General features: G+C 42.3%; 1 long non-coding RNA gene and 1 other non-coding gene across 2 annotated transcripts; both read left to right on the top strand.

Annotated features, from left to right (window-relative positions):
* Positions 1-910: 910 nt before the first annotated feature.
* LOC140397042 (uncharacterized) lies at positions 911-2,720 on the top strand. Its single transcript, XR_011936676.1, has 3 exons — positions 911-1,018; positions 1,503-1,634; positions 2,630-2,720. It is a non-coding gene; the product is annotated as an uncharacterized lncRNA (long non-coding RNA).
* Positions 2,721-20,185: 17,465 nt separating this feature from the next.
* On the top strand, positions 20,186-20,375 carry LOC140397889 (U2 spliceosomal RNA). Its single transcript, XR_011937312.1, has one exon. It is a non-coding gene; the product is annotated as a U2 spliceosomal RNA (small nuclear RNA).
* Positions 20,376-24,693: the final 4,318 nt, after the last annotated feature.

Here is a 24,693-nt window from a genome sequence, read left to right on the forward strand (position 1 = left end):
GCTATAAGGAGGATGGATACAAAGATGTTTCAGTGTGATTTGGCCGAGCTGAGTGGGAAAATTCAGGGAATATGCAGTGTTATGTGGATAAATGTGAGGTTGGCGGCAAAAGTAAGAAGACAGAATATCATCTGATTGGTTATAAATTGAGAGAGGGGTTTGTGCAACGAGACCCGGGTGTCTTCTCACACCAGTCGCTGAAGGTAATCCTGCAGGTACAGCAGGTGGAACAGAAGGCAACTGGTTTGCTGGCCATAAAAGTAGAAGAACAGGATGTCATGGTGCAATTATAAAGTGCCTTCGTGAGACCACACCAGGAATATTGTACAGTTTTGGTCACCTTATCTGAGGGGTGATTTGTTTTTGCCATAAAGGGAGTGCAACGAATATTTACCAGATGGATCCCTATAATGGTGGGTCCGACATATGAGGAAATAGTGAGTCCTTCACGATAATTTACGCTTGAGTTCAGAAGAATGCAGAGCGTTTGTGGCATCTATCTGAAACCTATAAAATGCAATCAGGATTACTTCCTTCACTTGGATATGATATTGTGTAATTTGCTACTACAAAAAGTAATTGAGCCCAAAACACATATGTTGATTTCCAGAACGAATTAGAAGGGCCGAATGACCCACTCCTGCTCCTACGTTCCATATTTCTATGTCTCTCTATGTTCCTCTGTATAGTTGTCCTGAAAAGTTTGTGCAGTTTCTTCGCCTGATCTCCCAAAGTTGAATGTTCTTCCAAAGTGGAGTCATGTATCAATTCCAGGGTATTGTCACAATGATGGTGAAGTTATTGATACCTCGCCTCTGATTGGTTGAAATATTATGTGTCGTTCTGACTTTATGATGACTCCACCACAAACAACTGATCCATTAACCAATCACTTTCTGTTTAGCAGATTCTGCAACGATTAACACTCTCAACCAGATTGAATATTACAGCAGTCACAGTTTGGGTGACACTGATCCTGGATCCGCATATCCTGAAGATGAATGCTCAAATATGCAGGGTATGTAGAAATTTACTTTCCACCATCTCGTTTCAGTTCTTCACTCTGTAATATCTGAAATACCAAAATAGATCAACTATTAAATGAGAGATTCAAGGATCTCAGGTCTTGCACAATGATTTCAGTAACCGAAACATCGAAACTGCTTGAGTCTGAAACAACGTCTTATCATTTCTCCCAATAAAATAAATTAATTAAAAATAAACGTTTCCTTGTGATTCTACACAAGCCTATGGAGGCTGTGAAATGTTTGCAGGTTGGTGGGATGTACATTTTCTGGGAACAGTATGAATTTAAACTAAAATTGAAAATACTGCCGCACAAGCTGGCCCAATAATTCTCTCCACTCAAACTCAATGACATCATACCGTAATCGATCTACTTTCCTGCCCCGGTATTACTTGGGAGAGAATGATTAAAGTATATCATTCTAACTGTCCTTTGGACGTAAGTAACTTCAACTGCAAACACCTGTGCCTCTCAGCTCCTGTTTCTGCCGACTATGACGATGCTGAGACTGAAACCATTGACGCCCAGAGTGGACACATGCTGCAGGATCCTGGGTCTGATGATCGCATTACATTGGGAAAGTTCAGCGGTGATATCCACACTCTGGGTAAGATAATCCTTTGATTCTTCTGTTTCTTTGAGAATCGCTCGCTTCCGTCGATGATTTTCTCCAGCTCCGCTGAGATAGGCTCTAGGATGAACGATGAGCCCAATGGACGACCTGCAGATTTTGCTACATCTGGGGCAGCTTGATGGGCTGGGAAAACAGGTTGTTTAACAGGAGGATCATCAACTTTTCACAACTCAAGTTCGGCTTTGCGCATTTCCACGAAGTCTCTTGATGTGCTTCATGCCATTGGGGGTGACCCTTCTACATTATTGGGCTTTCAAATTCCAGGTCCTTCCATTGGTCATCGCGCATGTTTCAATTTGCTTGGATGTTTGATGACACCCCTGTACTTTTCCACGTCCCTCTTGCTGTCTTCTGTTGCGACTGCGTTCCCAATAGATTTTCAGCTCTGGTTATTCCCTCAGTCACCAACCTTCTTGTGAGGAATTGACTCTCTCTGGATTGAAGTTATTCTCATCGATCATGGAACAAAGTGGGATTTGCAATTGTTCATGTCGCAAATGCAAATAATTTAAAGAAAACATCTAACTTTCAGCCCAATGTTTAACTGAAGTATGCTCATCCCCACAGTGTACAACAGTCATATCCTCATTGACCCAGCGTTATCGGTTCCTTCCACACCTTCTCACAATACCAATGTTATCTGTGTCACAGGCCGGGGGGTACTACCATCATTGGGCAGTGACCGTTTACATCTAAAGTTTACAAATCTGCATTGCACTGTTAAACGGTGATGGTTAGTTCCATTTCCCTCTGTATGTGGCGCGCTGCTGGGGCGTTCCGTGTCCCGTATAATTTTGGGTCTCCTGGACTATTCCCACGGTTCACTGAGTGAGAGTTTATGAGAGAAAAAACGGAGAATGTTTTTGATAGAATTTTAAAAGGCCAGTTGCACTTGAAATGTTACGAAAGAGAAAACATGTAGATGTGATTTCTTTCGATGATCTCTTCTTTCTTTTCACCCATCTCAGATAATAGTCAACTCCACATCCCTGAGGTGACGTCCACAGATATATGATTCTACATTAAATCTGATGGAAGACATCAGAACTTTTCCAAAATATCATCGCTTTGATTATGCTTTGCTGCCCGATATCAATATTGTATTTGACTGAATGAGAGATTACTTCCTGTTGTGTTTCTTAGAATCACATTTCTCTCCTTATTTTGTGTGAAAGAATCTGCATTCTGTCTCTTTAGAAATGAAAAACAAAATAGAATGTATATCCAGTATTGCACTGCCCATGTTAAAGCTGTGTTAAATCGCACTGCATTGTGGATCCGAACTGGCATTATAATTAAATAACTGATGCTGTTTCATGTCAGGTGTATTGGAAGACCATTTGGCAAAATCCCTCACTCTTGCACCATTACATTAAGATTAGGAGTGATAAATGCATTATTTCTCTGTTTTATCTCCAGTTATTGATGATGTGGAGATGCCGGTGTTGGACTGGGGTGAGCACAGTAAGACGTCTTACAACACCAGATAAAAGTCCAACAGATTTGTTTCGAATTACGAGCTTTCGGACCTCAGCTCCTTTCTCAGGTGAAGGAGCTGCACTCCGAAAGCTAGTAATTCGAAACAAATCTCTTGGACTTTAATCTGGTGTTGTTAGACATCTTACTGCCCTGTTATTGAGCCCGTACATCATGTATTCGAGGAACAGCGATCACTGCATTCTCCCAGCAGCCAAGTCCCACAAATTCATTCCAGCACTGCCCCTGACAATCGGGTCCTGAAGGCTGTAATCAGAATTTAACGTAGTTTTCTCACTTTAATTCCCCAATTTGTATATTCATTTCCATTAGTGTTGCCCCACTCAAGAGATCATCGGTAGTATCACCCAGTATCACCCAGTACTGGAGAGAATTCTTCGACACAGGATCTGCTCACATTTGATTATCATAGAATTTACAGTGCAGAAGGAGGCCATGCGAATCATCGAGTCTGCACCGGCTCTTGGAAAGAGCACCCTACCCAAGGTCAACACCTCCACCCTATCCCCATAACCCAGTAACCCCACCCAACACTAAGGGCAATTTTGGACACTAAGGGCAATTTATCATGGCCAATCCACCTAACCTGCACATCTTTGGACTGTGGGAGCAAACCAGAGCACCCGGAGGAAACCCGCGCACACACGGGGAGGATGTGCAGACTCCGCACAGACAGTGACCCAAGCCGGAATCGAACCTGGGACCCTGGAGCTGTGAAGCAATTGTGCTATCCACAATGCCACCGTGCTGCCCATTTGGAAGCAAATGGACTTGTTAGTGAGAGGCAGCATGGTTTTGTGAAGGAGAGGTCGTGTCTCACTAAATTGATAGAGTTTTTCGAGGAGGTCACAAAGATGATTGATGAAGCTAGGGCAGTGGATGTTGTCTATATGGACTTCAGTAAGGCCTTTGACAAGGTCCCTCATGGCAGACTAGTACAAAAGGTGAAGTCACACGGGTGAGCTGGCAAGGTGGATATAGAACTGGCTAGGTCATAGAAGGCAGAGAATAGCATTGGAAGGATGCTTTTCTAATTGCAGGACAGTGACTAGTGGTGTTCCGCAGGGATCAGTGCTGGGACCTTTGCTGTTTGTAGTATATATAAATGATTTGGAGGAAAATGTAACTGGTCTGATTAGTACGTTTGCAGACGACACAAAGGTTTGTGGAATTGCGGATAGCGATGAGGACTGCCAGAGGATACAGCAGGATTTAGATTGTTTGGAGATTGGGCGGAGAGATGGCAGATGGAGTTTAATCCGGACAAATGTGAGGTCAGGCATTTTGGAAGGTCTCATGCAGGTAGTGAATATACAGTGATAGGTAGAACCCTCAAGAGTATTGAAAGTCAGAGAGATCTGGGTGTACAGGTACACAGGTCACTGAAACGGGCAACACAGGCGAAGAAAGTAGTCAAGAAGGCATACGGCATGCTTGCCTTCATTGGCCGAGGCATTGAGTATAAGAATTGGCAAGTCATGTTGCAGCTGTATAGAACCTTAGTTAGGCCACACTTGGAGTATAGTGTCCAATTCTGGTCGCCACACTACCAGAAGGATGTGGAGGCTTTAGAGAGGGTGCAGAAGAGATTTACCAGAATGTTGCCTGCTATGGAGGGCATTAGCTATGAGGAGGGTCAAAGACAGATTGGCTAGTCAGAGGCTTTTTCCCAGGGTAGAGGGGTAAATTACTAGGGGGCATAGGTTTAAGGTGCGAGGGGCAAGGTATAGAGTCGATGTACGAGGCATGTTTTTTACGCAGAGGGTAGTGGGTGCCTGGAACTCGCTGCCGGAGGAGGTGATATTTAAGGGGCATCTTGACAAATACGTGAATAGGATGGGAATATATGGATACGGACCCAGGAAGTGTAGAAGATTGTAGTTTAGCCGGGCAGGATGGTCGGCACGGGACTGGAGGGCCGAAGGGTCTGTTCCTGTGCTGTACGTGTCTTTATTCTTTTTCCTTATAAACAGTGCCCTAAAGTAAACGAAAGGCATTTGAACAGGGACCTCCAGTAAATCATTACATTTAAACCGTGTCCTCCAGCAAACAAAATGTATTTAAACAGTACCCGACATAAATCAAGTGCATTTAAACAGTGCACCTACAGTGAATCAAATGTATTTAAACAGTGCCCTAGAGTAACTCAAATGTATTTATACCGTACCCTAAAGTAAATCAATCACATTTAAACAGTTCCCGACAATAAACCAAATGTATTTAAACAGTGCTGTATAGTAAATCAAATACATTTAAATAGTGCGCTACAGTAAATCAAATGCATTTCAACTGTGCCCCACAGTAAATCAAATGTTCTTAAATATTGCCCTAGACAATACAAATGCAGTTGAACAGTGCCCTGCACTAAATCAAATGCATGAAGAAAGTGTGCCGCAGTAAACCAAATGCATTTAAACAGTGCCCGACTGTCAATCAAATGTATTTCAACGGTGCCCGACACTAAAGCAAATGCATTTAAACAGTGCCCTACAGTAAATAAAATGCAGTTAAAGTGCCCTGCTGAAAATCAAATGCATTTAAACAGTGTCCAACAGTAAACTAAAGACAGTTAAACAGTGCCCGTCACTAAATCTAATGCATTTAAACAGTGCCCTACAGTAAATAAAATGCAGTTAAAGTACCCTACAGAAAATCAAATGCATTTAAACAGTGTCCAACAGTAAACTAAAGGCAGTTAAACAGTGCCCGTCACTCAATCTAATGTATTTAAACAGTGTCCTATAGGAAATCAAGTGCATTTAAACAGTGCCCAAATGGACACCAAATGAATTTGAACAATGCTCTACATTAAAGAAAATGCTTTTAAACAGTGCTCGACAGTAAATCAAAGGCATTTAAACAGTGCGGTACAGAAAATCAAATGCTTTAAAATAGTGCGCTACAGTGAACCAAATGCCTTTAAACAGTGCCTGACAGTAAACAAATAGCATTAACAGCGCATTACAGGAATTCAAATGTACTTAAAGAGGGTCCTGGAGTAAATTAAATGCATTTAAACAGTGCTCTACTGTAAATCAAATTTATTTAAACAGTGCCCTCCAGTAAATCAAACGTATTTAAACAGTGTCCTACAGCAAATCAGATGCATTTAAACAGTGTCCTACAGTAAATCAAATGCATTTAAACAGTGTCCTACAGTAAATCAAATGCATTTAAACAGTGTCCTACTGTAAATAAAATGCACTGAAGCAGTGCCCTACAGTAAATCAAATGCATTTAAACAGTGCCCTACTGTAACCCAAATGCGTTTGAACAGTGATCTACGTCAAATCAAATGCATTTAAACTGGTCCCTCCAGTAAATAAAATGTATTTAAACAGTGCCCGACAGTAAATCAAAGATAGTTAAACAGGGCCCTGCAGAAAATCAAATGCATTTGAACAGTGCCCCCGAGTAAATCCAATGTATTTGACCAGTGTCCTACAGTAAGTCAAACAGATTTAAACAGTGTCCTACAGTAAGTCAAACACATTTAAACAGTGCCCCACAGTAAATCAAATGCTTTTAAATAGTGCCCGACAAAAACCAAATGCCCTTAAAGTGTCTTACAGTAAATCAGACAAATTTAAACAGTGAAATGAAATGAAAATCGCTTATTGTCATAAGTAGGTTTCAAAGGAAGTTACTGTGAAAAGCCCCTCGTCGCCACATTCCGATGCCTGTTCGGGGAGTCGGTACGGGAAATACGGGGAACAGTGCCCTGAAGTAAACCAAATGCGTTCAACAGTGCACAACAAAAAATCAAATGTATTTAAACAGTGCCCGAAGATAAACCAAATGCTTTTAAACAGTGCCCTACAGAAAGTCAAATGCATTTAAACAGTGCTCTTCGGTAAATCAAATGCATTTAAACAGTGCCCTACAGTAAGTCAAATGCATTTAAACAGCGCCATGCAGAAAATCAAATGTATTTAAACAGTGCCCTGCGGTAAGTCAAATGCATTTAAACAGCGCCCTATAGCAAATAAAATGCATTTAAACAGTGACCTACAGTATATCAATCGCATTTAAACAGTGCCCTCAGTAAATCAATCGCATTTACAAAGTGCCCTCCAGTAAACCAAATGCTCTTATATAGTGCCCTACAGTTTTTCAATCGCATATAAACCGTGCCTCAAAGTAAATAAATCACATTTAAACAGTTCCATGCAGTGAACCAAATGTTTTTAAACAGTGCTTTATAGTAAATCAAATGCATTTACAGTGCCCTGCAGTAAACCAAATGCATTTCAACTGTGCCCTACAGTAAATTAAATGTGCTTAAATACTGCCATGCATAACACAAATGCAGTTGGACAGTGGCCCACACTCAGTCAAATGCATTTAGAAAGTGCCCTGCAGTCAATCAAATGCAGTTAAACAGCGCCTCAGGGTAAATAAAATGCATTTCAACAGTGGCCTACATTAAACCAAATACGTTTATCCAGTGCACTACAGTAAATCAAATGCATTTAAACAGTGCCCTACAGTCAACCAAATACATTTATACAGTGCACCACAGTAAATCAAATGTATTAAAAAAGTGCCCGACACTAAAGCAAATGCATTTAAACTGTGCTCTAAAGAAAATCAAATGCATTTAATCAGGGCCCTACAGCAAGCCAAACGTATTTAACCAGTGCCCTAATGTAAAATCACTTGGATTTAAACAGTGTCCTGAAGTAAATCAAATGCATTTAAAAAGTGCCCTACAGTAAATCATATACATTTAAACAGTGCCCGACAGTTAACTGAGGCAGTTAAACAGTGCCCGTCACTAAATCTAATGTATTTAAACAGTGTCCTACAGGAAATGAAGTGCATTTAAACAGTGCCCAATTGGAAACCAAATGAATTTGAACAATGCGCTACATTAAAGAAAATGCTTTTAAACAGTGCTCGACAGTAAATCAAAGGCATTTAAACAGTGCGCTACAGAAAATCAAATGCTTTAAAATAGTGCGCTACAGTGAACCAAATGCCTTTAAACAGTGCCTGACAGTAAACAAATAGCATTAACAGCGCATTACAGGAATTCAAATGTACTTAAAGAGGGTCCTAGAGTAAATTAAATGCATTTAAACAGTGCTCGACTCTAAATCAAATGTCTTGAAACAGTGCTCTACTGTAAATCAAATTTATTTAAACAGTGCCCTCTAGTAAATCAAACGTATTTAAACAGTGTCCTACAGCAAATCAGATGCATTTAAACAGTGCCCTACCGTAACCCAAATGCATTTAAACAGAACCTTACAGTAAATAAAAAGCATTTAAACAGTGTCCTACAGTAAATCAAATGCATTCAAACAGTGCCCTACCGTAACCCAAATGCGTTTGAACAGTGATCTACGTTAAATCAAATGCATTTAAACTGGACCCTCCAGTAAATAAAAAGTATTTAAACAGTGTCCGACAGTAAATCAAAGATAGTTAAACAGGGCCCTGCAGAAAATCAAATGCATTTAAAGAGTGCCCCGAGTAAATCCAATGTATTTAAACAGTGTCCTACAGTAAGTCAAACACATTTAAACAGTGCCCTACAGTAAATCAAATGCATTTAAACAGTGCCCTGCAGTAAATCAAATGCATTTAAACAGTGCCCTACAGTAAATCAAATGCTTTTAAATAGTGCCCGACAAAAACCAAATGCCTTTGAAGTGTCTTACAGTAAATCAGACAAATTTAAACAGTGAAATGAAATGAAAATCGCTTATTGTCATAAGGAAGTTACTGTGAAATGCCCCTCGTCGCCACATTCCGATGCCTGTTCGGGGAGTCGGTACGTGAAATACGGGAAACAGTGCCCTGAAGTAAACCAAATGCATTTCAACAGTGCACAACAAAAAATGTAATGTGTTTAAACAGTGGCCGACAGAAAATCAAATGTATTTAAACAGTGCCCTACGGTAAATCAAATGCATTTAAACAGTGCCCTACAGTAAGTCAAATGCATTTAAACAGCGCCATGCAGAAAATCAAATGTATTTAAACAGTGCCCTGCGGTAAGTCAAATGCATTTAAACAGCACCCTATAGCAAATAAAATGCATTTAAACAGTGCCCTACAGTATATCAATCGCATTTAAACAGTGCCCTCAGTAAATCAATCGCTTTTACAAAGTGCCCTCCAGTAAACCAAAAGCTCTTAAATAGTGTCCTACAGTTTTTCAATCGCATATAAACCGTGCCTCAAAGTAAATAAACCACATTTAAACAGTTCCATGCAGTGAACCAAATGTTTTTAAACAGTGCTTTATAGTAAATCAAATGCATTTACAGTGCCCTGCAGTAAACCAAATGCATTTCAACTGTGTCCTACAGTAAATTGAATGTGCTTAAATACTGCCATGCACAACACAAATGCAGTTGAAGAGTGGCCCACAATCAATCAAATGCATTTAGAAAGTGCCCTGCAGTAAACCAAATGCATTTAAACAGCGCGCCAGAGTAAATAAAATGCATGAAAACAGCGGCCTATAATAAACCAAATACGTTTATCCAGTGCACTCCAGTAAATCAAATGCATTTATACCGTGCACCACAGTAAATCAAATGTATTTAAAAAGTGCCCGACACTAAAGCAAATGCATTTAAACTGTGCTCTGAAGAAAATCAAATGCATTTAATCAGTGCCCTACAGCAAACCAAACGTATTTAACCAGTGCCCTGATGCAAAATCATTTGGAATTAAACAGTGCCCTACAGTAAATCAAATGCATTTAAACAGTGCCCCACAGTAAATCAAATGCATTTAAACAGTGCCCTACAGTAAATCAAATGCATTTAAACAGTGCCCCACAGTAAATCAAATGCATTTAAACAGTGCCCTACAGTAAATCAAATACATTTAAACAGTGCCCGACAGTTAACTGAAGGTAATTAAACAGTGCCCGACATTAAATCAAATGTATTTAAACAGTGTACTACAGTAAATCAAAGGCACTTAAACAGTACTTTACAGTAAACCAAATGCATTTAATCAGTGCCCTACTGTACATCAATCGCATTTAAACAGTGTCCTACAATAAACCAAATGTACTTAAATAGTGCCTACAGTACATCAATCTTATTTGTTCTGGGCCAGGGTTTAGAGATTCCCAAAGTGTATCATGAAGTTCACCTCACGCTCCTGACCCAGAACTTTTAATAGACTGTGGTATGGGGAGCACACGGCCCACTCTACAGGAGTGGTACAGCAGAAATGGAAAATATATTTTAAAAAACAAATCGATGTTTATTCTATGAATTTAAGTTAACCTTTTTAAAACATACAGTGAACTTCTTAGCAACCATTAATTCAACTACAACCCCCAAAGAATACAACACTAAGTAATGCTTACGCTGTCCTTTTAACATCCAGAAGACTTACAAAAAACAGAACCTTAAACAGAAGCACATCTGGTTAACGTCACTCCTGAAAACGTTTATAATTCTGACTTCACCAAATGATCAAGAGATAGACGCTTCATGGCAGAGAGATCAAGAGTACACCTGCTCTGTCTGGCTTCTGCTCCAACACTGAGACTAAAACACACCCTGCAGCAAACAGCCTAAAACGAAAGTAAAAAGCTGCCAGACAGCCCAGCTCCACCCATACTCTGACATCACTGATAAACACCCGTTTCTTAAAGGTACATTTCTTAAGCACCCATTTCTTAAAGGTACTCTCACATGACATCTCCGCCCAAGAAAAAATATAAACCATCAACTTCAAGATGGTTTCATTTTTCACCTTGTCACTATCCTTTAAGAAATGCACGAAGTAAACACACTTTTGCGTTTCTAAAAACAACACACGCAAACAGGGATAATAATATAGTCCATTTGTGTTTTTCTTCCTTCAACTGAAGCCCTTCTCGATTGACAGTCACTTTCAACATGAAATTTTACTTAAATGTTTAATGAAATTCACTCATGCCAAGAAATCGCATTATTTCCCGACGTTTGAGGGTATCGGAAACTTCGCAATGAAAGTGACTTGGGTTTTTCCAAATTCACTTTTGGCTAGGTTTATCACCAAACCCGCCTCCTGAAGTCGATCGAATAATTCCATCAGACGTTTCAACTGTTCTTTCCATGTCTGGCTGAAAACTATCAGATCGTCGATGTATACCACACGATTGGGTAATCCTGAAACAACTTTGTTAGTTAACCATTTAAACGTGGTTCGGCGTTTTTCATGCCAAATGGCATAACTTTGAATTGTTATATACCATCTGGAGTCACAAAAGCTGAAATCTCCTTCGCCCTTTCGGATAAAGGTACCTGCCAGTAACCCTTAAGTAAATCCAGTTTGGAAATAAAAGCTGATTGTCCCACTTTCTCAATGCAATTCTCCAAACGTGGGATAGGGTAAGAGCCCGTTCTTGTAACTGCATTAACCTTTCTATTGTCTACACACAACTCTTGGGTACCGTCTGGTATTGGTATCATCATTATGGGCGAGCTCCATTGGCTGCAACCCACTTCAATTATGCCTTTTTAAAGCATAATCACCATCTCTTTGTTAACCTGTGCCAATTTTAAAGGATTAAGTCTACATGGATGTCGTTTGATTGGAACAGCATTTCCAACATCTACATCATGTATAGCCATTTTAGTACTTCCCAATTTATGTCCACAAACTTGCCCATGTGATAACTTTCAGGTCAGTCCGTTTTTCATCTGGAAGGTAACTCTACAATTTATCCCAATTTTTAAGAACATCCCCGTTTTCCAATATAATTTGAGGTGTGTCAAATTCACAGTCATCTGGATTTGGTTGGTCATTTTGAGTTAGAATCATTAAAACCTTTTTCTCTCCTTCCCTTTCCAAGCACCTTTTAAGCATATTCACATGACACACTCGGTGAGTCTTCCTTTTATCTGGTATTGTTACCACGTAATTCATTTCACTTAATTTCCTTTCAATCTGATATGGTCCACAAAGCCTAGCTTTTAAAAGTTCACCTCCCACTTGGAACAATACTAAAGCTTGATCTCCACAGGCGAAACTACAAACTTTGGATTTCTTGTCCGCTACCCGTTTCATCGCATTTTGTGCAACTTTTAAATGTTGTCTAGCCAATTGACCTGCTCTATTTAATAGTTCCCTAAAATTTGACACGTAATCCAATAATGTAATTTCTGATTACTCACGCACCAATTTTTCCTTACTCAATTTAAGTGACCCTCGTACCTCATGACGAAAGGTTAGTTCAAAAGACTAAATTTGGTTGACTCAGTAGGTGCATCCATAATTGCAAACAGTCCGAATGGAATTTCTTTATCACAATCCTCTCAATAATCGTGACACTAAGCCCTCAACACTGTCTTTAATTTCTGACATCACCTTTCTAATACTCCCTGCGATTCTGGGTGGTACGCAGTTGATTTAAATTGTTTTATTCCTAAACTATCCATAACTTCTTTGAATAATCAGGAGGTAAAATTTGACCCTTGGTCCGGTTGTATTTCTGTGGGTCGTCTATTGCTAGTAAATAATTTAAGGAATTCCTCCAGAATCTTTTTAGCTGTAATGTTACTGGATCGCCTCCGGAAACCTAGTAGACACCTCCATTATCGCCAAAAGATATTGATTCCAACATTTTGTTTTAGGAAGTTGTCCTACGCAATCAATTAGGACCCTTGGAAAAGGTTCCTCAAATGCTGCAACGGGTATTAAGGGCGCTGCTTTTATCACTGCTTGTGGTTTCCCTATCATTTGACATGTGTGACATGACTGACAACATTTAATTACATCTTTCTGGCGGACAGGCCAATAAAATTGTTTTTGTATTTTAGCTTAAGTTTTCCTTATTCCCAAATGACCTCCCACTGGTACCTCATGTGAAACTCGCAACACCTCCTTTCCATACCCAACGGCAATACTACTTGATGAACTTCTGCCCACTTTTCATCCGCCTGCATATGTAAAGGTCTCCATTTTCTCATCAAGCCATTACTTTTACGGTAATAACACTCTGTTATACACTCTTCCGTGTATGTTTCTGATACATCCGTTTTATTTCTACACCTTTCTGTTGTAACTCTGCCAATTTTCCTGAACTAAAAATATCCGCCTCACCCTCCACCTTTGTCAACCATCTGATCAAAAATCCTTTCTGATAATTGCACTTCAACTTCATCTTCACTCTCTGAATTCCCCTCCTGTCTTAACCAGTGATTTTGCGAACTTGTAACTACAGAATCCGGAAAAATACTTCAACACTTCAGTTGTCTGATTTTCCACTGGATTATCAACCACCGTGGGCATCACTCCCACCTGCGATTCAGCTATATCATTACCCAAGATAAACTGTATTCCTGGACAAGATAGTTTCTCTATTACTCCTACTACCACCTCACGCCTCTTCACTGGACCTTCCAACCTTACCTTATATAATTGAACACTACTCCTCTCACCCTGAATTCCACATATTACCACCTTTTCTGGCAGCATTCTTCCCAAACTACATAACTCCTCATCTCCTACCATTAAAGATTGATTAGCTCCCGTATCTCTTAAAATTGTGACTTCTTTACCTACTCCTCATGATACACATGAGTAACCTTTACCAACACAAGTAAATTCTTTAAAGAGATCTGGCACCATTTGATAAATCTCCTCTTGATCAGGTGTACAATCTTTTGCAACTCCTTCGCTTCATTTGGGCTTTCCTTTACCACTTTAACTACCCCCACTGTCTTATCCTGTTTTACCACATCAGCCTTCCCAGCGCTTTTCTTCAAGCACCAACACTGTGACTTGACATGGCCTAGTTTATTACAGTGAAAACATTTGAACCTTTTCATGTCTCTTCCAACCTCCTGGATTTTTACTCTGAGGTACACTCTCCTTATTATATCCCATCACATCACCTTTACTTTTACCACTTGAGTATTTCTCATGTCCCCAGTTTCTATCCCTCACAGGCTGAAACTGATGTCGGAAACCAAGCTTTGATTTATGAACTAATTCATAATCATCTGCCATTTTGCTGCTAATCTCGCAATGTTAACCCTCTGTTCATGCACATGAGTGCATAATGCATCAGGAATTCAATGTTAAACTCCTCCAAAAGTATAATTTCTCTGAGAGCTTTGTACGTTTGGTCTATTTTCAAATCCCTTATCCACCTATCAAAATTAATTTGTTTGAGCCTTTCAAACTCCATGTATGTATGACCAAATTCTTTCTTTAATTTTCTAAACCTTTGTCAGCGAGCTTCGTGCCCGAGTTCATATGCACCTAAGATGGATTTTGTCACCTCCTCATACGTCCCAGATACCTCCTGCGGTAGTGATGCAAACACTTCACTGGCTCTACCTCCCAGCTTTGTTTGAATCAGTAATACCCACATGTCCTGGGGCCATTTTATTTGTTTAGCCACCTTATCAAATTAAATGAAAAAGGCTTCTACCTCCTTCTCGTCAAACCTTGGCAATGCTTGGACATATTAAAAAGAAATTCCACCAAGCCTTCAACTTTGACGCTCTTTCTCACTATCCTCATCACTATCATCCAACTGTACGTTTCCCTTTGCGTCTACCAATTTTAACTGACTGTCATGTTTCATGGCTATTTTCTGAAGTTCAAACTCTCTCTCTTTATTTTTTCCCCTGATCTGTATCTCCCTTTCTCTTTCTCTTTGTTCTGCTGGGGCTATTCTTCCTTTTCTACTTTGTTCTCTCACCTTTTCTATTTCTTCTCTCTCTCTCATTCATTTCCGTCTCTCTCCCTTTCTTATTCCTCTCTATCTCTTTCTTTCTCCCTTTCTTTTTCCTACAGCAAACTAAATGCATTTAATCAGTGCCCTACAGTAAATCAAATGTACAGAAACAGTGCCCCAGAATTAATCCAAAGTATTTAAACAGTGCACTGCAGTAAATCAAATATAATTAAATAGCGCACAACAGTCCATCAATTGTATTTAAACAGTGCCCTCGAGTCAATTAAATGCATTTCAACAGTGCCTGACTGTAAATCAAATACATTTAAACAGTGCCCTAAGTTAAATCAAATGCATTTGAACAATGCCCTACAGTAAACCAAACGTTTTTGAACAGTGCTTTATAATCAATCAAATGCATTTAAATAGTGCCCTGCAGTAAATGAAATGCATTTAAACAGTGACACAGTAAATCAAATGTATTTAAACAGGCGCTGCAATAAATCAAATGCGTTTAAACAGTGCCCTACCGGAAAATAAATGCATTTAAAAAGTGCCATGAAGTAAATCAAATGCATTCAAACAGTGCCCCACAGTGAGCCAAATATATTTAAATCGTGATTTATAGTAAATTAATTGCATTTAAACAGTGCCTGACAGTAAATCAAAAGTAGTTAAATTTGCGCATTAGAATAAATTAAATGCGTTTACACAGTGTCCGACACGAAATCAAACGCATTGAAACAATGCCCTCCAGTAAGTCAAGTGCATTTAAACAGTGCCCGGCAGCAAACTAAAGGCATTTAAACAGTGCCCTGCAGTAAATCAAATGCATTTAAACTGCCCGACAGTAAATCAAATGTATTTAAACAGTGCCCCAGAATAAATCCAAAGTATTTAAACAGTGTACTGCAGTAAATCAAATATAATTAAATAGCGCACAACAGTCCATCAAATACATTTAAACAGTGCCCTCGAGTCAATTAAATGCATTTAAACAGTGCCCTACAGTAAATCAAATACATTTGAACAGTGGCCTAAAATAAATCAATTATATCTAAACGGTGCCAAATGTATTTAAACAGTTCTTTATAGTAAATTAAATGCATTTAAACAGTGCCGACAATAAATTAAATGTATTTAAACAGTGCCCCGACAGTCAATCAAATGCGTTTAAACACTGCGCAAGAGTAAAACAAATACTTTTAAACAGTGCACCACAGTAAATCAAATGCATTTAAACAGTGCCCTACAGTAAATCAAATGCATTTAAACAGTGCCCTACAGTAAATCAAATGCATTTAAACAGTGCCCAACAGTAAATCAAATGCATTTAAACAGTGACATAGTAAATCAAATGTTTTTAAACAGGCGGTACAATAAATCAAATGCATTTAAACAGTATCCTACAGTAAATCTAATGCATTTAAACAGTGCCCTACAGTAAATCAAATGCATTTAAACAGTGCCCAGCAGTAAATCAAATGCATTTTGTTCCCTCCAGTAAACTAATTGCATTTAAACAGTGCCTGATACTCAAATGCATTTAAACATTGCCCTCCTGTAAATCAAAAGCATTTAAACAGTGTTCTACGTTAAATCAAATGCATTTAAACAGTGCCCTACAGTAAACCAAATGCATTTAAACAGTGACATAGTAAATCAAATGTTTTTAAACAGGCGCTACAATAAATCAAATGCATTTTAACAGTATCCTACAGTGAACTAAATGCATTTTAAAAATGCCCTGCAGTGAATCAAATGCATTCAAACAGTGCCCTCCAGTATACGAAATGCTTTTAAACAGTTTCTGACAGTTAACTAAATGTATTTAAAGAGTGCCCAACACTCAAACGCATATAAGTAGTGCCCTACAGTAAATTAAATGAATTTAAACAGTGCCCTGTTGTCAACCAAATGCTTTTAAATAGTGCGTTGAAGTAAATGAAATGCATTTAAACTGTGCCCTCCAATAAATCAAACGCATTTTAACAGTGCCCATAGTAAATCAATGCATTTAAACAGTGCCCTACAGGAAATCAAATGCATTTATACAGTGCCCTACAGTAAACCAAATGCATTCAAACAGTGCCCTATAGTCAAGCAAATGTATTTAAACAGTGCCCGACAGTCAAACGGACCTTATTTAAACAGCCTTACAGTAACACACCAATTAAAAGTGCCCTACTGTAATCGGACTTAAAATGTGCCCGATAATAAATCATGTTTTTAAACATTAAACATGTTTATGTAAAGCGAATTGCTTTGGAGACCTAAAAAACAACTTTCCCGAGGCCAGTATATGCCCTTCCAAAAACTGAACGGGATCCAGCCAAAATAATACTGTTCCATATTTCTATCCAGCATATTAATTGTGCTCCATTTTAATATGCAGCCATATTAAAACGGCTCCATATTAATACTGTTCCATATTAATACTCTTCCACATTAATACTGTTCCATATTAATACTGTTCCATATTCGTGCTGCTTCATTTTAAGACCGTTACAAATGAGTACTGTTCCATATTAATGTCCAGCATATAAACATTGTTCCATATTAATACTCGCTCATATTATAACTTTTCCATATTAGTAGTGTTCCATATTAATACTGTTCTATATGATTACTGTTACATATTAATATCCAGCCATGTTAACGCTGTTCCATATTAGTACTGTTCCATATTAATATCTGGCCATTTTAATATCCGGCTATATTAACACTGTTCCATAGTAATACAGTTCCATATTAACATCCAGCCACATTCCATATTAATAATAATTATCTTTGTCACAAGTAGTCTTACATTAACACAACAACGAAGTTACTGTGAAAAGCCCTTCGTCGCCACATTCTGGCGCCTGTTCGGGTACACAGAGGGAGAATTCAGAATGTCCAATTCACCTAACAAGCACGTCTTTCTGGCCTTGTGGGAGGAAACCGGAGCACCCGCAGGAAATGCACGCAGACACCGGGAGAACATGCAGGCTCCGCAAAGAGAGTGACCCAAGCTAGGAATCAAATTTGGGACCCTGGAGCTGTGAAGATATGGTTCCATATTAATACTGTTCCATATTAGTACTGTTCCATATTAATATTCAGCCATATTAATACTATTCCATATTAATACGGTTCCAAGTTAATATGCAGCCATATTAATACTGCTCCATATGAATAATGTTCCATATTAATATCCAGCCACATTAATGCTGTTCCATATCAATATGGTTCCATATTAATATGCAGCCAGATTAATACGTTTTTGCTCAATGCCTGCTACCACGCCCCCCACATGGAGGTTGGACATGGCCCGACTTGCCCAGAATGCTTTGTGCAAGAAAATATCACAGGCCACAGATGACTATATTATTAATAACTAGAATGGGGAAGTCCCGCCCTTCACGCTATGGGAGGCCACGAAGGCTGTGATCAGGAGTGATATCATGGCCAAGAACGCACGTAGAGACAAGGTAGAGAGGGCGGCGAGGCGACAGTTGTGGACTCCATACTGGAGGCAGACAGGCGATACTCTGAGGGCCCGACCAAAGAACTCCTGGCGGAGAGGAAAAAGCTACAAATGGACTTTGATCTGCTCTCCACGAGGGAAGCATTGCAGCAACTCCGCCAGGTACGGGAGACCCTTTACGAACACGGAGATAAAGCCAGCCACTGCTGGTTCGCCAGCTGAGAAAGCAGGCAGCCACGGGGGTAATAGCTCAGATGAGAAGCAGCAGACCGAATCCAGTGGCAGAGCCAAAAAATGTCTACGAGGCATTTGAGACCTTCTACCGGGAGATATTCACCTACAAGCCCTCAGCTTAGGGATGAAACAGTTCATCGATGGACGGGACACGCCAGTTGTGAGACAGGCTGAAAATAGGACTGGAAGCACCAGTAAAACTGGGAGAAGGATAGCGCAGTGGTGAGCCCTCGTTCCTCATGGTCCCGCCCGCCCCACACATCCCTGTGACGATGGATGTGGCTGTCCTGCAACCCAGTTGTGTGTAGAAGCTGGGATTCGTCTTTCTGGAGCGCAGGAGGTTAGGGGGAATTTAAACAAGTCTTCAACGTCATAAATATTTTTTTTAAATGATAGAAATGGATAGATCCTCTGCCCCCAATTGCTCGACTGCATAAATCCCACCTTAGTTAGTGTCCCAATCCACCGGACTTTCCACAATACCATATCCAGCAATGCTCAGGAATAATAATTGTTTTCCTATCCAGCCGACTGTTCTATATTAAAGAAGCTGGTGAACTTTAGAAGGACAATTCTGCCTTCCTATCCACACTGCTGTTCACACATCAGTGCACTACGTCGAGATATACTTTGGACTGACTTTTCTGTGTCATTTTTGGCTCTATTGTTCATAAAAACAGATCAAGCTGAGCTGTACGAGATCTGCGTGTCCCCAGTGCACTCTGCTGAACACATCCAGATATAGTCTGGAGTAATATTTCGCTCTTCCGTTCTAACCTGGTGCTCCAACGGACACATGCACCTGCCCTGCAGCCGAACATGTATGTGTTTCATTTCCCAACCACTGTCCACACCCACTGACCCAAGCTATACTTCAGAAGCCAATCTGCCTGTGCCATTCGCCTTGGATTGTTTCGAAATCCCACGTCAGGCTCGAATGCAGGTTACGATTCTTTATAGAATCATAGAATCCCTACAGAGCGGAAGGCGGGTCATTCGGCCCAACGAGTCTGCACCAGCCCTTAGAAAGAGCAACCTATTTAAGCCCACACCGCCACCCTATCCACATTCCCGCAACCCAAACTAACCTAAAGGGCAATTTAGCACGGCGAATCCACCTGACTTGCACATATTTGGACTGTGGGAGGAAAACAGAGAACCCAGAGGAAACCGTGTCAGAGAAAGTGCAAACTCCACATGGACAGACATCCGAGGCTGGAATTGAACCTGGGTTGCTGGCGCGCTGAGGCAAGCGTGCAAACTACTGTGACACCGGATTGCAGCCTCCTGGACTCTGCACTGCACAGATTCACCGTGTAGGACAATCTCTGGGGTCTCTGACAGCCTCTTTTTTGTTTTACAATGAAATACACAGTTCTTAAAATTTAGAGTTGTCAATTATTTTTCCAATTTATGGTGGCTAATCCACCTACCTCTCACATCTTTGAGTTGTGGGGTGAGACTCACGCAGAACCGGGGAGAATGTGCAAACTCCACGCGGCCAGTGACCCGGGGCCGGGGTCGCAATGTGGACTGGGAACTTAAGGAAATTAGGAGAGCAAAAACGGTACATGAAAGGATACAGGCAGGTAAAATGAACGAACGTCCTAAGTAATTTTACCAGCTCATTAAGGGTAAAAGGATAACTCGGGATATAGCCGGAAAACATGGGCTATCGCTTCTCGGCCTTTTGGTTCAGATCAAGTGTAGTATCTGTTCTTATCAGTTTAATATCTGGAATGTCCCCTTCGGGGGACCGAATATTAAAATGATTTTTGGGACACGGAGATGGTTCAGGGGCTTTCTTGCTCCGCTCCAGGCATCAACCTGGTCTTGCAATGTTTCCAGGAATGGTGCCTTCACCCCGCTTTGGGCACAAATAGTGCAAAAGCAGAAAATGGCGCAAAACCTGGCTTCCCCTCTTCTGTCTTGTCCAGTTGTCTCATCCTGGCCAATTAAAAAATTTTCAGGCTCCAGAGCATTGCTAGCTTTTCTGCTGGCGGGCGCTTCGCGCACTAATGTCGTGAGCCTATGGGCTCGCGGACTTGCGGCAGCCAGGATCCGTTTTCAGCTGATATGCCACACAGATTTCCTGCTGCTTTTTACAGGCCACTCACCCTCACCCTCGGATGCCGACTTGCCTTCTCCTCACTTCAGTTACCACATCCCTTCATCCTGCACAACGGGGTAGTGTGGCGACAGACTGAACGGCATCCTGATTTGGATGTAGGTATACCTTCACGGCGTCTCTTTTCGTTCTCGTGACTCCACGACCAACACGCCAGGGTGGAGCTCAGGGAGACTAGACATTTCCCCTGTTGGATTCCGCCAGTACTTGCTGCTAGCACGGATTGCCCTTTGTACGGCAAAGGTGGAGATTTTTTCGACTCCCTCCGTTGGGTGTCACTGGGCCTTCACAGCGTCTCCATTTAATCTGGTGACGACAGGGGGCGGCTTGCCAGACGATGTCTTCCTGTTGTGTTTTACTGGTTCTGCATGCACAGACTCCACCGTGCTCGGCCAAGCTGGAGGTCTCTTGACCAACAGTGACCGTAGACTAAAAGTTCCAAAGCACAGTCGAGCGCAGCAAGGTGCTCCTGAATGTCGGTGGACGAGGAGGACAAGAGCTATAGCCGGAAAATATTGGCTATCGCTTCTCGGCCTTTTGGCTGAGATCAAGTGTAGTCTCATTTGATCGAGGGAAGCTGATGATCTCGATGACGATCGTGGATTGGAGAACTCGGAGGGATTGAAGTCGTCAAAGAGGAAACGTTTGGAGCCCGGCTGCTATTGGTGGCTCTACATACTGGCCTAAACCTCTGGTTTCTGCCTAACGCCGATACAGTTCAGACCCAACGTACGAGCTATGGATGCAGCTTCAACCCCACCACCAGGCTGGGGAGTGCGAAACACTGTCCGAGTCACAGTGAAGAAAACGGAATGAGAGTCACCTGTGGACAGGAAACATTTCGTGAAGAGGGTGCTGCTCGAGTGTTGAGGGTTTACAGCAACAGAGATCTTCTGCTTGCAAAACTTCCCCAACAATGTTTTTTTTGATGTCACCTTCAAGAGCGTCGCAGCGTGCATCAAATTCTTGATTGTCTTCAAGGAAAAAGGTAACCAGAGTCCCTTGTCGATCCTGACTGCGGATCCTCTGTTTACGCTACCGTCGCAGCGAAATCGGGTTGTTACACTGCACACGTACAACCCCCACGTCCCTGTGTCTGATGTGCCGACGTTCCTCGCCAGGTACGCTGAACTGAAAAGGACAGCGTGCAAGTGAAAGACACCTTCGGCATCTGGACAAGTGAGCACCAGGTCAAGGTGACTCTATGAACAGACAGCAAATGAACCATCCTGCATCCCCCCTCCAGTTTCGCTATTGGAGCAAATCGTGGCTACCTCTACTACGTGGGACAGCCACGAGTCTGCCACACCTGTGGCAAAACGGGGCATGTTGCAGCAAACTGCAGTGTGACCTTCTGCAAAACCTGCAGGCAGGAGTGACACATGACTAAGGAATGCAAGGAAGACAAGTCCTGCAACCTGTGTGAGGAGGCCGGCCATCTTTACAGGGCCTGCCCGAAACGCGGGGCGACATACGCTCAAATCATCAGCAGCGGAGTTAAAAAGGCGACCAGAGAGGAGGTGCATACACCCTCCACCGAAAAAGACACCACGGCTCAGAGTGAGGAAAAGCAAGAGAAGGGCCCCCAACAAAAAGAGGAGGCCCCAGCACCTCCTGACAACCCAGCCCCAGCCCCATCTGATGAGGAACACTCAATGGAAGAGTAAGAGGATGGGACAAAGAATAAAGAGCCCTGGGAAACAGTGAACAGGGACAAACGAAAGAGAAAACAAAAAAACAAACTGAAGAACCCCCCGAGGGGTAGTGGCAAAAAGCGACACCTTTCAGCCGGCGCACTTAGCGCCGACACCTCATCCGATGAGGGAAAACAGGACAAGAATCGGCCTCAAATAAACAGACAAAGCACCAACGTGGAACGGGAGGCACAGACCCCCCAGACCACCGACCGGGAAGAAAACAAGGTCACAGACCAACCCCCGATAGCAACGAGCAGCAACAACCCAGGTGAAGACCGGCCTGCAACCCCAACACCTACTGACTGCCACGAGGAACCCCAGGAATACACCCCCCCCCCCAATGCATCTGCATCAAAACCACGGGGCCAGTACGGACCAGAAGAGCTTCCTCAGCCCTGCACCTGTGCTAAAGTTTGCGAGCACGACCGGCATGCTGGGGAACATTCAACAGCTGGAACAGCCAACTGTATAGACTCTGGACTCTTGAGACTGGTAAATCTACCTTTTTATAATGGGTTTAAAAATTGCATCCATAAATGTGCGAAGCATCAAAGATACTTCGCGGTCTGTAGCCACACTCAACTATTTGGCAAATGCAAAAGCTGACCTACTGTTCCTGCAGGAGTGCGGAATTCCACACCTCAGCAACTACAGGCGCTGGTCGAGCTGGTGGTCCCACGGACCATCCATCTGGTCAGGAGGAAACGACTGCCGCTCCTCCGGCCTGGGTATTATGCTGCGGGGAGGCAACTTCACCATCTCTGACGTTAAGGAGGTGGTGGGCGGGCGCCTCCTCGTAGCAGACGTGAAATACAAAAACACCCCTCTCAGACTTATTAATGTGTACGCCCCGGCCGTAAAAATGAGCGGCTGGCAGTCCTTCAGCAACTCCCACTGCTGTTGGCTACCTCCAAGCCGGTCATCCTGGGTGGTGACTTCAACTGCATCATCGATGCGGCTGGACGATCCAGCAAAGCCGACAGCAAACTAGACGCTACGTCCAGACTCCTGATGGAAACGGTAAAAGACGCCAAGCTGCTCGACGTCTGCAGCAACCCTGCAGACGGCGCGCAGCGTAGATACACATGGTCATGGCCAGGCGGGTCCGTCCGCTCCAGGATAGACTTCTTTTTTGTGTCCCGAGCTTTCACGGTCAGGTCCACCGACGTAACGCCGGTGTTCTTCTCTGACCACTGCCTCCTACTGGCCGACTGCCACCTGCAGGAAGACCAGGGGGTAGGCAGGGGGACATGGAAGCTAAATGTAAAACTGCTGACCCCTGAGAACATCGAGGAACTCAGGAGGGATTACAAAGGTTGGAGAACCGTGAAACCCCTCTTTGAGGCCCCACATCTCTGGTGGGAAGCAATCAAGGGGAATATCAAGAGGTTTTTCATCCTCAAGGGCGTTCAAAAGGTGAGAGAGAGACGAGGGGTCATGTCCAGGATCCAGAAAAGTATGCAAAATGTGCTCCAGCTGCAGTCGATGGGGGTAGATGTCAAGGAGGATCTCCAAGAGGTGAAGAGCCAGCAAGCCTCGGATGCCTCCAAGGTTATCTTCCGTTCCAGAGTCCGCTCCGTGGAGCAGGACGAAAAGTGCTCACGCTTCTTCTTTCAAAAGGTGCACAGAGAGACCTCTGTGATCAGCAGCCTGAAGGACGAAGATGGCTCTGAAAAGTCATCGCAGTCTGACATCTGAGGATCAGCCAATCCTTTTATGCCGGACTGTATGACCTGAAGCCAACAGATAGCACTGTTTCCAAGACCTTCCTGTCGACTATCACGGAGGTCATAGGCAACAGCGAGCTGGAAAACCTGGACAAACCACTAAATCTGGACGAGCTGACAAAGGCCGCCAAGTCCTTCGAGGCGAGTAAAACTCCCGGAAGCGACGGCTTACCGGTTGAGTTGTATTCGGCTCTGTGGGACTGGATCGGCCCAGACCTGCTGGAAGTGTACGAGAGTATGCTTCTGGAAGGCAGCATGTCAGAGTCCATGAGGAAATGCATCATCACCCTCATCTACAAGCAGAAGGGGGAAAGGGAAGAAATTCGAAATTGGCGACCCATTTCACTGTTGAATGTGGACTACAAAATTCTAGCAAAGGTCATCGCCAATCGGGTCAGGTCTGCTCTGGAGTCGGTGATCCACCCTGACCAGACCTGTGCTGTACCCGGCAGAAAGATCTCTGATAGCCTCGCGCTACTCAGGTATACGATCGCCTACGTGCAGGACAGGGGTGTGGACACTTGCCTCATTAGCCTTGACCAGGAGAAGGCTTTTGACAGAATATCACACACCTACATGATGGATGTGCTCTCCAAAATGGGGTTTGGGGAGGGAATTCGCAATTGGATC

This window comes from Scyliorhinus torazame, chromosome 20 (genome assembly GCF_047496885.1).
Source record: "Scyliorhinus torazame isolate Kashiwa2021f chromosome 20, sScyTor2.1, whole genome shotgun sequence".
Taxonomy (NCBI): Eukaryota; Metazoa; Chordata; class Chondrichthyes; order Carcharhiniformes; family Scyliorhinidae; genus Scyliorhinus; species Scyliorhinus torazame.